The sequence below is a fragment of the Canis aureus genome, chromosome 22, assembly GCF_053574225.1.
Source record: "Canis aureus isolate CA01 chromosome 22, VMU_Caureus_v.1.0, whole genome shotgun sequence".
Lineage (NCBI taxonomy): Eukaryota > Metazoa > Chordata > Mammalia > Carnivora > Canidae > Canis > Canis aureus.
In genome coordinates this window covers 39,427,413-39,442,689 of record NC_135632.1, presented here as the reverse complement: position 1 = coordinate 39,442,689, position 15,277 = coordinate 39,427,413, and the positions used below count along the sequence as shown (strand labels likewise).

The following is a 15,277-nucleotide window of genomic DNA, read 5'->3' as shown; positions in this document are numbered from 1 at the left end:
TGCCACCCAGGTGCCCCATCTTTTCTTTTTTCAACCTGCCAGGTGTTGAAGATTTCTTTTGAATAGTTCCCATGTATGCTGACTTTAGCTACAATTGGGAGGCTTTCTGAAAAAGCACCTCTATTTTTTATCCTGTTATTCTATAAATCCTCGTTACTCAAGGGTAGTGTGCAGACCAGCAGAATGGGTCTCACCCGAGAGCTTATTAGAAATGCAAAATCTGAGGCCTGGTCCCAGGCCTACCGAATTAGAATCTGCATTTTGTAAGATTCCCAGGTGAATCATATGCAAATGTTTGAGTGGCGCTGCTCTAACTATCAAGACAATGTTTTACCTCTTATAAATAATAAAACCATAAAATAAAGGAAAGATTGTGCATATAAGTAATTGTTCACACCTATGAGCTGGACAAGAAAAGCACTATGTGGAGGGCTGCTTCAGAGACCTCTATCTCCTCCACACAGTGAACCTCTTTGTGCTTCTTCCTAGGGGGTGAGATGCCCCTGTTGGATGTCCTTTTCATGTTGCTGACTGCATCAGAAAGAGAGCTGATCCATGTCTTTATGATGACGATATGGTAAAAGGAGGATTTGCCCTTTTCTCCATTTTAAATCCACAGCTGCGCAACTGTTGTTTTTGAAAAGGTTACATACATATCTAATAGAGTATTTCTTAAGAAAAATTAAGGACTCCTTAATACAGAGACATGTGTTTTATTTGGAATACATTTTATTGTCAGAACTTTTCCTTAACTGAACTGCTTACCTGAGCATAAGAACTATTCAGATACCAGGTGTCTTGTTATAGGAATTTAGAAATGCTTGTTATGAACCCATGAAGTGCTTGCTATACTTTATAGCCTTGTGGTTCTCAAACTTGAGCATGCATCAGAATCTTTTGCAGACCTCATTAAGAATAGGTTACTGAGCTCCATCTCCAGAGTTCCTGATCCAGGCAGTCAAGTGGGCCCCAAGAGTTTGCATTTCTAACCATTCCCAGGTGGTACTTTCATGGCTGGTCCCATCCATACTTTGGAGAACCACTGTTATAAAGTTCTTAGAAAATATTGGGTCTCTCTGATTAAAGTGGATGATCTCTGTATGGCCCAAGCGCCTTTGGCTTGATTTCATTTTGATTATTACATTATTGTTTTTTACTGCAACTTTAGGTGGTGAGTACCATCTTGGACCAAGAGAAAAAGCCAACCAGGTATGCTAGAGAAAGAAGACAGATGGCTACTGGGCGACTGACACTCTAGAACTACCATGCCTGCCCAGCCTGCTAGTGGCTGGGCTGTTAGGCTAGAAGTAATCATCTTTCTCATTGACGCCTCTATTATTTTGAGTCCATGACACAGAAGCCCAAATGATATTCTAACTTATGCCAGAGGATACTGTGACTATTCTATCAACTGGAGAGAACCTCTGAAGATTTTTCCAGATATAAAACCATAAAAGAGTCTGGAAAAGCAGTATAGAAAACATATTCTTTGTTTTGTTGGATTTTTTGTTTTTATGTGTTCGAAAGGAAAAGGTCTCTGAATAAACACTTCCAAAAATAATTATGAGAAAAGGTAAGATGAAGCTGACAGAGAACAAGGCCTTAAGAGGCTTAATGGTAATCCAGATCAAATCTCACAGAAACTGGATCTGAGCACAATGTGTCTGTTATCTATATCGTTTTCAGGTCAAGAGCAATGCTTATGGGGTAAACCTATAGCACTGTCAAAGGAGGCAAATAGTACAGTTTTAGGCACCTTGACTTGAGGAAGGAATTTGAAATAAAGTCTTTCATGATAGCTTTGTGGCTAAAATTTTAAAAATGTGGGTTGGAGTTCACTATGGACATATAGACAGAATTGTGTCTGGTTAATTAACTCTACCTTGAATGTTGCTCAATAGTCCCATTCTAACTAATGTATCATCAAGTTACTTTTGACTATAAATCACAGAAAACCCAGCTAATAGTGACTTAAGCAGTAAGTAAGGACAGTTATTTCTCATAACAAGAACTCTGAAGGTGAGCATAATAGGTATAAGGGAACATAGTAAAAAAGATGTGACTGCTGATCGACCTGTGAGCTGGACCTGGGCACTTGGAGGCTCCTCACCACCCCCCCCCCCCATGCTTGGAATGTGGGTTCTCCTTGCCCTTGCTTCTCAAGGACATAGCCTTGAGATGGTGATGTGGTGTTAAGAACACCTGCACGGTATACATGACTGAGCGCAGTTAGGGCCTCTTTGTAAACTTTTATATTTGGAAGGTGGGTATGGGGATTTATTCATTTTGCTGCTGCCCTAGACAAGACTTCTATGTAAGTTCCCTTTGGTATTATTAAAATTGCCTACCAACCAACATGTAGTAGCCTTTTTCTTTGGTCTCTTCCTTCCATCAGCAGCACACAGGCTTTCAGATTATACCACATTATACCAGAAAACTCCCCAGATGATTGTAAACCTATGATAGACTAGTTCAGAAGTTCCTCCATCTTTGTAAAATTGACTCTGCCTTCGTGTTTGTGACTTCATAGTCACAAGATGGCTGTTAAAGCTCCAGGCTTCACACTGACATTCAAAGGTAGAAGTAATGAAGTAATTGATGTTAAGGGAGCACAATTTGTTGGCTTTGCTTTTTTGTTTGTTTTAATGGGAGCAAAATATTTCCCTATTCCTTCCTCCTCATAGATGTCCCCTTATGTCTCACTAGCAACCATTAGCTATAAGGAAAACTGGAAAATTGGGTTTCTGGCTTTTTTTAGCCTCTATACTTGAAAGAGAGTAAAGAATAGAAAGTTGGAAAAAATGGCTATTGGATGAGTTGACCAATTATGCCTGCCACATTGGGAAAGAGATCTTTGGGGTATTTGTAGGATCCTGCAGTGCTAACAAGAGGAAACCATTAATTAGCAGCTTGAAAAAAAAAGGCATGAAAACCATGACTATAGTATTTCCAAATGATACCCGGTGAAGACAGTTCATATCTTAGATGACAGAATTTGTTTTCAGAAATCATATTTGTTCCCAAAGATAAAAACTTTATGTATAGATGGCACGTAATTACCTAAGCACAGAGGCCTACTTGGCTGGGCATGAGTTAATGTGAAAATGCCACTGGGTTTAGACTGGTCACTGATTCCAATATGAGTAACTGAGAGAAAATCTGATGGAATTCACAGAAATAAAAAATACACAAATTATGAGTTATTCAGCTACAGGTAGTCTTTCTCCTTTTATTTTTTGGTGATTCTTTCTTTCTTTCTTTCTTTCTTTCTTTCTTTCTTTCTTTCTTTCTTTCTTTCTCTTTCTTCTTTCTTTCTTTCTTTCTTTCTTTCTTTCTTTCTTTCTTTCTTTCTTTCTTTCTTTCTTTCGTAGGCTCCACCTGGTAGAGCCCAAGGTGAGGCTAAACTCATGGCTCTGAGATGAAGACCTGAGCTGAGATCAACAGTCCAAGGCTCAAAGGATTGAGCCACCCAGGTGCCCCTTTATCTCTATTTCTAGGATTCATTCATTCATTCAGGATAGCTTCATTGACCATATGCAATGGGCAGGATATAGTGCCCGGCGCTAGAGAAATGGCAATGCAAAGATAGCAAACCATTCAATATGTAGAAAAGGCATTTAATTAGAAAGCATAATCCTACAAAAATTAGAAGTCAAGGAGACTAGGAAGCTGGACAAATGGAGGTTTCGATTTGGCCTTAGGGTTGCAGGAAGATTTCTCTGCAGAAGTAGTAATTCTGCTAAGGCTGGACAGAAAGACACTTGCCAAGCAGATTCACAGGAGGACGCAGGTACAGGCAGAGAAAACTGGCACTTTTGGAAACGCTGGCATGGAGCAGAGCATTCCTGTGTGGTTTCCAGAATGGATCTGAAGGGAGTGTGTGTGGGGGTGTGTGTGTGGGAGGCAGGAAGTTATCTGGAGAGGAGGCTGCAAAATTGTGCCAAGGTGGGTCGTTCACTGCTTTATGGGCCATGCTAAGGACGTTGATCTTTATTTTAAAAGTATTGGAATGCATTGCTTTTCCCTGTGGAAGGATTCCCTGGCTGGTGTGGACAGAAAGAGCTGGAGGGGGCAAAACGGATGCAAAGAAGCTGGCTGATAACTTATTGTACTACTGGCAGCTGGGACTTTGGGAGTAGAGAGAAGGAGAGAGATTTAGGGTTTGAAGATGGATTGGGTGTGGGGGGAGGGGGAGGGAGGTTTCAAGACCGACTCCTAGTGTCTGGATTTTGAGAACTGAGCAGATGGCTTTGCACTCTCTGAGAACACGCTGAGCCGAAGGTGTGTGGGAGATGTCGGAGGGGCTCTGTGTGTGCAGTGGGATTTCCAGGCCTGGAGCTCTGCAGTAAGGTCTGGGTGGTCAGGTGCTTACAGACGGGGAGGCATGAGGGTGTGGGCAAGGTTGTTCAGGCAGAGAGCACTGGGAGGGAATAAAAGCAGGCCTAGCCCGGTGCCTAGAGGAACTGACAGACAAGTTTGAGATAAGGAGGAAGACCTGGCAAATGACTCTGAGAAGTGAGATGTCGGGAGGTGGGAGGAAAACCAGGAGGGCCTGGCACTGCCGACACCAGAGAGTGTTGCAAGGAGGGACACATGCACACATGCCCAGTGCATGCTTTACCTGCAGAAAGTTTGGTGGCCTGGAAGGAGCGAGTACCCTCCTTCCTTTCTTCTCATTTGAAATTAAAATACATTCTCCCAAATTAGGTATACTTAATAAATAATGTTTAAAATTCACAATTCTCAGGGTGCCTGGGTAGCTCAGTCTGATAAGAGTCTGCCTTCAGCTAAGGTCGTGATTCTGTTGTCCTGGGATTGAGTCCCACCTTGGGCTTCCTGCTCTGCAGGGGCCTGCTTCTTCCTCTCCCTCTGCCCCCTACTTGTGCTTTCCCTCTCTCTCTCTCTCTCTCTCTCTCTCTTTAGAGCTCTCTTTCCCTCTCAAATAAATAAATAGAATCTTAAAAAAAAAAAATTCCCTATTCTCAATATGTAAATTGTATGAGCTTAACCTTTGACCCTTCTCACTTTGTAAACCACTCAACCTAAATTACGTTTCCATGATTATTTTTTTCCCCCTCTGTGAGCCAGTGGCCCTGAATAGAAAGCAAGTTTCCAACCCCTCCGTTCTAGAGGTTTGCATTTCAAAAGACCCTACAGCTGCTGGCCCGGTGCTGAGAAGGGTTTGCAGTCAATCCCGCCTTTTCACTTCCTCTGCCCAGGGAACAGCCGGCTGCGCACCAAATGAGGATGGGGTGTTGACCTCCAGTTGGCCCCAATCCACTGTGCATTTCAAAGCAGATTAGGAGACACTTTGAACAAGCCCTCGCCTGCACATCAGGTGTCCTTCCCTCCGCCTTAGGTGGAACTAGAGCTGAGCGCCATGAATTGTTAATGTTGATCTGAAACTGGGTTTTCAATAATTCCTGCCTTGGTCCCTTCTCTGGATGAAAATCACACTCCAGAGGAGGAACAAGGCCGTCCTCAGAGGAGATGTGGATGTGATCGCTGACAAATTAGAGACGAGAAATTTGGGGACAAAATACAAGTTGATTTGGTTATTTTTTCAGGTCACTCATTTTTCATTATAAAGGTGTGTACAAATTATGCCTGACAATGTCCCCCCCTTTTTCGGCTGCTAGGGGTGATTTCTGGCGAGGCATTTGGTCTGGTGTCATTCATATTTTTAGTGGCCATAGTCAAATAATAGCTTTTGTTCGGTGGTGTACAATTTTGGATCCTAAGGCACTTTAAACACACATACACATACACAACTTTGGCTTACTAGACTTTTTATTTTTATATTTATTTATTTTAAGATTTTATTCATGTATTCATTAGAGACACAGAGAGGCAGAGACACCGGCAGAGGGAGAAGCAAGTTTCCTGTGGGGGGCCCGACGTGGGACTCTACCCCAGGACCCTGGGACCACAACCTGAGCTGAAGGCAGGCGCTCAACCACTGAGCTATCCAGGTGCCCCAGGAAACTTTTTATTTATTTTATTTTATTTTATTATTTTATTTTATTTTATTTTTTATTATTTTTAAGATTTATTTATTTTAGACACACACACACACAGACACAGAGGCAGAGACACAGGAGGAGGGAGAAGCAGGCTCCATGCTGGGAGCCCCACGCAGGACTCGATCCTGGGTCTCCAGGATCGCGCCCTGGGCCAAAGGCAGGCGCCAAACCACTGAGCCACCCAGGGATTCCCCCCCAGGAAACTTTTTATTTTTAATCTCAAACACTTGCTTTGTGTCACTGACTTTCCATGAATTCCTCTCCACCCCAGCTTCCGGACAGGCCCACCCACCCAGTTTCTTAGGCTGCTGCTTCTTCTGTCATCTGCAACCCTCTTCCCCTTTCCTTGCTACCTGGAGTTCTCTCCAGGCACAGTGACACAGGACAGTGAGAAAAATGATCTACTCCAGCTGGGAAATATTCCCTCGTGATATTTGCAATAGTAAAATTTTAGCCTCATGTCAGGGAGGGAATGGAGCCTACCCCTTGCAGGAAGGAGTTTCTCTTTCCAGCCTGAAAAATGCATGGGCAGAGAGCACACAGAAAGGATGAGGAAAACATTGGATAACCAGGCTTTCCGAATATAATATTGTCAGCACGGGAATACCAAAGTCATAGGGTTTAAAAGGGCCTTCAGGGGTCATTTAGTGCAATCCCCTGCCTCTAGGCAGGATGGGATCTGAAGTATTTTAGAAAGGTGGTTGTCTGTATCTGATTTTAAACAGCCTTCAGGGAAAAAATTCCACAGCTTCTCTTAGTAAGCAGATCTAATCTATAATAGTAGTGATGAAAATGAGGATGGTAAAAAAAAAAAAGAAAAAAAATGAGGATGGTTTACGCAGATATGTCTGATGGCATCACTGTCAATTAATGAAGAACCTATGGGCACAATTGGACTGTTGCACATCTGGTTTTCCAAGTCGATTCCTCTTTTCCAACTGTCTCATTTTAGCCTTCATTTCACAGCCTTGACAGACCAAAGGCCCTTTTTTTCTTGCTCCTAACACAGTTCTCTTGCTGTATTTTAAAGTAGTTTCTTTTTGTTTGGGCCTTAGGGGAGAAGAGGCCAGCTGGCTCCTTTCTGCTCTGGGTTATCTTTTGTAGACAAGAAATTGTTCTTGTTATTTCTGATGTGTCTAAAGTTTGTACTTTATTACATACTCAATAGGATTGGCATTATTAATGGAAATCACAACAAAAAATTAAGATAGAACTGCTCATGATCTTGCCACATCAGTGGCTCAAATATTTCATTTTGAAGGGGTTTCTTCTAGTATGTGCCCATGCGTATATAAAGCTTTCTACATCATTTTTATTAGCTATACCTTCATGTTCTGTTTTTCAAAATTTACCAATTATCAGTTAAGGATTTCCCTTTTCCTCAGAACTATTTTATAAATCAGCAAAGTCAAGTCCTGTATTGGTTTTCCCATAACTTACTTACACAACCATTCTCTTCTTGTTTGAGCATTTAAATAATTTCCAATTTTTAAAAACAAAAAACAAAATTTCCAAATTTTAAAAACAAAACAAAATAAAACAAAAACAAAATTTCCAATTTTTAAAAATATTGATGTAATGACAAATAGAACTCCCCTAGCTAGCCCAAAAGAGGTTGGAATAAGCAGACATGAAATTTTATTTATTTATTTTAAAAGATTTTATTTATTTATTCATGAGAGACAGAGAGAGAGAGAGAGAGAGAGAGAGAGGCAGAGACACAGGCAGAGGGAGAAGCAAGCTCCATGCAAGGAGCCTGATGTGGGACTCGATCCTGGGACCTGGGCTAAATTTGGCAGACGCTCAACTGCTGAGCCACCCAAACATCCTCAGACATGGAATTTTACATAGCTATTCTAAATATGTTTAAGAATCTAGTGGCAAAGGAGCACCTGGGTGGCTCAGTGGTTGAGCATCTGTCTTGGACTCGGTTTGTGATCCTGGGGTCCTGGGATCGAGTCCCACATATGGTTCCCTTCATGGAGCCTGCTTCTCTCTCTGCCTATGTCTTTGCCTCTCTCTCTCTCTCTCTCTCTCTCTGTGTGTGTGTTTCTCATGAATAAATTAAACCTTTAAAAAAAAGAATCTAGTGGAAAAGATAGGTAGCATGTGTAAACAAGTAGTTTACACAATAAGACACCAAGGAAAATGTTAAAAGGAATCAAATGGAAATGCTAGAACTGAAAAATATCTATCAGGATCACTTATCATAAGTGAATTAGAAAGCATCAGCGAACATGGAGACAAGTTAACAGAGATTATACAAGCTGGAAACAAAGAAGAAATAAGTATAAAAAACCAAAAGGTACATCTGAGACCTTAGGGACACCATCAAATGATCTAACATGTACAGAAGGAGACCCAGAGAGACAGAGAATGAGTATTAGAAATATTTAAAGAGATGATGGACATGAGTTTTCCCAAACTGATGAAATAGAATGACCCATAGTTTCTAAGAATCTCAATGAACCCCAAGCAGGAAAAATTCGAAAGAAACCATAGACAAACAGTCAATTTCTGAAAAACAAAGAGAGAGAGAAAATTTGTAAAATTGACATAAAGAAAAGAAACAGAACTTATAGAATAATGGTGGATTTTTCACCAGGAATAATGTGCATAGTATATACATATATCTATATACACACATATATATTCTATAAAAGATTATTGACCACTTAAAACACAGTAAGAAAAATGTTATGATATATGGAAGATATAAAATTAACTTATGTGCCAAGTTCACAAAGGCCAGGAGAGGCAAATACAACCTGAATTACTCCTAAGGTAGTTTGACATTATTTTACCATGATAACCGGAGATTCGCATTTAAATTTCTACTTTAATCGCTAAAAAGTAATACAAAATATGTATTTTTTAAATGGAAGCAATAACATGGAATACTAAAAAACAACAACAAAACAAAACGTGATTAACCCAAAAGGTAGGAAATTAGTAAGAGGAAAAAAGAGATGGGAGACACAAGAAAAAATATGAAGATGCTACCTTAAATTCTACCATAGCAATAATGACATTGAATGTAAATGGATGAAAAATGTTCTACATAAAAGGTCAAGAATCTTAGATTACATAAAGAAGCAAGAGCCAATGATATGCTGTTTACATGAGGCAAACTTTATTAAAAAAAGAAAAAGTTGATAGAGGGTGGGCACCCGTATACTACGTAAACAGTAAGCATAAGAAAGCTGGTCTGGTTTTATTACTATCAGAAAAATAGACTTCATTGCGAGGAATACTACCAAAAAAAGAGGGAAACTTCATAATGATGATGAAAGGGTCAGTTAGAACAATCCTAGAAGTGTATGCATCTAATGACAGAACACCAAAATACTCGAAGCAAAATTGATAGCACTAAAGGGAGAAACAGACAAATCTGCTGTCATGAAGGTTATTGAAAAGTCTTGCAAGACCCTTGTATTCCCAACTCATCCAACTCACATAGGGACACTCCCAGACTGACCAAAATTTCTGGGACTTTCTCAGGTGGCTCGTGCCTCTGGAGCTATGAGAGAAGAGGAGCTTTGGCCTGTGACATGAGTAGATGAGCCTTCACTACAGAGCAGTCCTGGAAGTGATCACACCATGGAAAGATATGAACACTCAGACCTGCCACTTGCCAGGTGAGACCTCTACACTCAGCTATGAAGAACCTTTCATTCCCTAGTGATGATGATTTATTGGTGCACCATGATGTAAATAATGTGGAACACTATGGTTTGTCATTTTGTTCTCCCTGCCCTTCCCTGCCTCCTTCCCACTGACTTATATTCCAAGTGGAACTTTCTATGGTGCCACTGGGAGTCAGAGCCACTAGGCCCTAGTGGCTCTGACAATTTGGGGCTATTCTCTGGCAGCTGCTGGTGCCATATTGGGCCTGCTGTTGGATGCAAAGCTCTTCCCCAGGCCATTCTGGAAATGCTAGACAGGTCTGAGGGCCCTCCTTGAAGGTAGGAGTTTGGTCCAGCCCTTAGTGGTGCTACCCGTTACCCAGAAGGTGGTGATATGGGCTTTCTTGTAGACAAAAGACAATTTGTAGGGAGAAAGAACCTGGTATAATTTTTAAGAAAAAGTAAAATTTCTGAGTTCAGGAATTTTAAGAGAGATTATGAAGCACTAGAGTCCCTTTTGAATGAGGCCAGCCTTAAGACCAAGTTATCAAAAATGCTGAGCCTGGAGGCAAATAATAAAAAATGGAAAATGCTCATTCTTGAGGTAAAAATAGACTTGTCAGTAAAAGAGTAAAGGCAAGAGAAATCGAAATGTCCGGGGTGAGGGGTGATGAGGGTCACATCACAAGGATGCTCTGTCACTAGCAGATGAATCGGAAGCCATTCAGTACCAAGTGGCTGAGGCCAAGACAGTTGTAAAGTTCTGTTAGAACAGCAAAGAACAACTAAATGACAGCATTAAAAATAAGTGTGGATGAAAATGCCTATCTTCAGGAAAGCATTAGATGACTTTCGTATCAAAGGTTTAAAAGGATGGAAAGAGTAAAAAACCCAGTGAACAGAAACAAAAAAGGAGCAGTCCTCAAACTTTTTGGTATCAGGACCCTTTCCATTCTTAAAAATTATTGAGGACCCCAAAGGGCTTTTGCTTACCTGGGTCATATCTCTTGATATTTACTGTATCAGAAATTATAATGGGAAAAATTTAAGGATGATATTTATATGTTATTGTGTTTTTCAAAACAATTAATTTTACAATTATTTGTGATTTATTATCACAAACCTCTTGCATTTTAAATATCACATTTTAAAGAAAAATTGACAATCTTTTCAAAAAATTGGAAAAATGAGAAGATTAATGTTATCCTATATATTTACAAATTTTTTTGTAAAAGTCTGGCTTAATGGAAGAAGACTGGATTATGTCCATTTCTGCATTCAGTATGTTGCAGTGTGTTGCCATAACTCAAGGATATGAAGAAAATCCTGTCTTAAACAAATACTTAGTTAGAAAAGGGAGGAGTATGTTCATGACCTTTTTAGATAATTGTGGATGTACTTTTTTGTTAGTATATAAAGCTTGACCATTGTTTGTGAAAGGTAGTTGCCATGTGGAATGTGATACCATATCAGTGAAATTTTCATGCTCTGTTACATTCAAATTAATTGGTATATCTTGCACTTTGAATAGATTATTATTATTATTATTAATTATTATTTTTTTACTTATGCATGATTTTGTGACATCATGTATTGGCCATTTCAAAGATATTGGTTCACCGACTTATTTGAATCTTCCAAATGTTAACATATTTCATTATAAAATATCAAAATATTATGCTTGTTAATAACACCACTGATTTAATCAGAAAAGGCTTTTTAGGTATTGGGAAGCTGTCAAGCTCATGTAACGGAGGCAATTTTTTTCCCCCAAAATTGTAATATTCATTTGAAAACTTGAATTTTATCATTGACAAAAAATACTGTCAGTTGTTTTCCTGGAAGTGACAGACTCACTTTATTTATTTTCAAGAAAGTGTCTGCCAAATACCTAAATCTATATAGCTTGTCAGTTTTCCTATGTAAAAATAGTGTTCTTTGAAAAAAGTGGCTAGTTCAGCTTGCAACTCAATCAGTTGCATACATGCTTTCCCTCCAGATAATCATTTTACTTCAGCATGAAGTCAAAGTGTTTTATGTTTTGTTCCCATTTTGTTCAAGATATTAGAACAATATGTATCAAAGGATCACATTTTAATAAAATCTGTAGGTTTTGTTTCTGCTTCATCAAGTCCGTACTTAAGTGGAGCTGGCTTTAAAAAAAAATTGTTTTAACCCCAAATTGCAAGGTGATAAAGAATACAATTTGGTGCCTTTACCTTGACTTATATTGGAATGGCACCGGTTTTACCCATCATTGTTTCTGCATCTCAATGCAAACATCAAAAAAAGAAATAATGTCTTAGTTTATTATAAAAATAGTTTTGACCTCGTGGCCTCTCTAAAGTAGTCTTGAGGACCCTCCAGGGGTCCACAGATCATACTTTCAGAACCACTGCTCTAAATCATGGGTGGAAAAAGTTCTACATGAGAAGGAACATCAAATCAAGACTCTGGCTATATGGCAGCTGAAGATGGCAGTTTGGGCTGCTGTCCGTGGAAAAGATAGCAGGGATGATCCATGACCAGTCAATGTGAGCTTTGAGGAAACTAATTAATGCTGCCAAACTGAATGCTTCCTTATAAACCCTGGAAATAGAAAATAGCCAACAGCCTTTCCTCCCCATGTGCAAGAAAGAGTTTACTCTTTTGCTTCAGACATTACTCATGTTTCTGCACCAGTAAGACTCACAGGTTTTAATGTTCTTGGTGGTTTGTTTGTTTGTTTGTTTGTTTGTTTTTTTAGGGAGAAGTTGGTGCAGGTCTTTAAAAATAGGGCCTGATAGGACCCATCCTGAAGATGCTGTTGGTAATTTAGGTCATCCTGATATATCTTTACCACTTGCAGGTGAAAGTGCAGACTTTTCCTCTCAACCACAATATCCAGTTGAAGATTCTATGCTGGGAATGAACCATGGGACTTTATTATGAACCTGTGTGAAGTCCTAAAACTACTTCCCACAGGGGATTTTCCTGGCCCTTTATCCTCCACTGGTGCTGAGGAACATCTACCCACTGAGAAATTTCCTTGTGACTCCTGCCAAGAACTGAATTTCACCCCTCCTGCAAAGGGGGTGAGTTCTTGAGGGCTGACTCAGCCTTCCAAAGAGCCTCTGTCTAAACCAGGACATTCATGCTAATAATGTTTCTGTCACTTTCTTAAAGACATTTTGAATTCTTATTTAGTTTAACAGCTGTTGTTTAAGTGATTGTGCATTTGTTCAAATTGAAGCTTGATAGAATTCTTAGGGTAGTATTTTGTAAGTAGTGGAGTTGTTTTATAAATTAGAATCTTATGAATGAATTATTTCCATTTTATTGCACTCTCTAGGTAGTAGATTTGTATTTTGACTTGATTAACCAGTCCAGCAAAACACCAGCTATAATAGGCATTCTGCATGAGCAACTATACACATTTAAAGTTGTGAAGGCCATTTTTCTTTGCTGAGAATTAGATGTTCTGTTATAGTATTGAGAACATTGTGAAAGTTGTTTGAAGTTTCCTGAATAAATTTTCATTGGTTTTAAAAAGTAGCATATAAACAAATAAAGTGGTATCAAAGAATTTTTTTTTTGTTTCAGAGTTGGAACTGGGGTGAAAGTCTTAAGTGCCCAAGCATCTAAAGTTGTCACATCACCCACGTGTTCCATCCTAAAGAGAGATCCAAAAAACTAACTCTACCCTGCAGAACTAGCTCATCACTTATCTCTATTCTATATTTATGGGAAGGCAGAGGAATTGGGGATGTTACTAGTGAGAGTCTGTGGAGAACTGAAGGAGTGCTGTTTCTTCTCATTCCTCTTCCCCTACACCTTAAGCCAAGTTGAGCCAAGGGGGGCTCAACGGAACTCCTGGAGGCATGTCCTGTATTGGGGAACACAGACAGGTGTCTGGTCCATACCTAAAAATATCTACAGGTGAGAGGCTAATTATAGCTTCGCTTGAGGTCAGGGCATTGAGAGGGTGGCTGCAGGAGCAAAGGGCACTTTCAGTGGTAGTTGGAGCAAGGGTGACTTTTGGAAGGTCACTGAACTTGTTTTGAAACATTGTGCCCAAGAGGGGTGCCTGTGCCAAAGTGCTAACCCCAAAGCAAGAGTTTGTGCTCAACTCAAACAAGGTAGTGGGAGGCCACTAAGTGGGGAGCTCTCCTCCCAAAGGGACCAAAGAGAAAGGGTGACTAGTTTTGAGGTATCTGCCCACTTCCACAGCTCTGACCCCAGATTTACATTAGTCAAGTAAGACTTTTCACCCCCTTTACTTCTCTTCCTTAGCCCCCATCCTGAACAAGGAACAGATGAAGGAAATAAAACAAAGGATAGAAAAACCTGTCTCCCTTCCTCCCTGCCCACCACTGCCTCTCAATCTTTATTACAGGTTTCTAAGCTCAGATAGGACCAAGAGGTTTAAATTAAATGAGATTAAAGTCTTGATTCAGATTTTAAAGATTTTATTCATTTATTTGAGAGAGAGAGAAGGAGAGAGAGCACACAAGCAGAGGGAGGGACAGATGGAGAAGGAGAAACAGACTCCCTGCTGAGCCAATGCAGCTTGATCCAAGGACACTGGGATCCTGACCTGAGCTGAAGGCAGATGCTTAACTGACTGAGCCACCCAGGTGATCAGCCACCTCTAATTCAGATTTTATTAAACATTTTAATACCGCCAAATAAGAAAGTTTTTAAATTTAATACTTTAAAGTGACTGAAAAGGCTGTAGGATCTGTTTTAAATATCATCCAACTAAAAACAAATGTTTTAAAAGGCAGATATTTTGATATTTTACTCTCACTAGGTTTGGACTGTTAAATATGTTCATTACAATACTGATGAATATTCTTGGGCATGCACTTTTATTCTCTGTTGGAGCAATTTCCTTAAGATGGGTGTCAGGTGTGGAGTAATTGGTCAAAGGTTATGAACATCATTATGGTTTCAGATAAGCAATTGTTAAATTGACAACCCATGTTTACCAATATAAACAGTCACTAGCAACATAGGAAAAAATCAATTTCTTGCCAAACTTCATTGAACTGCCACCACCCTTGTGAGATATCTCAAGTCAGGGTCATGATAATATAATGTAGAAAGTAGAATAGTGTTCAGAGCTTCTAGTTTTCACTTTGTACCTATGACTCTTCTCTTTGGGGAAAAACACACTAATGTTCATGCAGATTTTGTTTTGCAAAAACAAAAATATGTTTATATAGTACATATTTGTATTCACTTTGTTGTATTTTCCCACATCCATACACCAGTTCTGCCTTAATGGGTGTTCCAATTTCTTCTAATAAAGATAATAATATACATTAAAAATTCAACACTGAGGAAAGATCACATTAAATTTCTCATAATTAATTAATTAATTGATTGATTTTACAAACATTGTAGTCTTTTTTCCCCTCTTCCTCCCTCTTTTTTCTTTATTATTGCATTCTATATTGTACATTTATTTCAGGGTACTGTGTTGTGCCATGTGGCATTTATTTATTTAATATATAGATACTGTATATACAGGCTTGAATTAGAAAGCAAACAAACATAGCATCTGCCCCCTGGAGTTTCCATCCTACTGGAGTTCTCTTTCACTTTCTACTTTGCCTTCTAAAGGTAAGCTTAATACTTAAACCT

General features: G+C 39.4%; 1 long non-coding RNA gene across 2 annotated transcripts; it reads left to right on the top strand.

Annotated features, from left to right (window-relative positions):
- Window positions 1-646: 646 nt before the first annotated feature.
- LOC144294371 (uncharacterized) lies at window positions 647-13,077 on the top strand. 2 transcript variants are annotated; one of them, XR_013361773.1, is made up of 4 exons: window positions 647-1,209; window positions 5,839-5,972; window positions 9,525-9,661; window positions 12,498-13,077. It is a non-coding gene; the product is annotated as an uncharacterized LOC144294371 (long non-coding RNA). The 2 variants fall into 2 exon arrangements; XR_013361772.1 differs by lacking the exon at window positions 647-1,209 and adding an exon at window positions 3,365-3,473.
- Window positions 13,078-15,277: the final 2,200 nt, after the last annotated feature.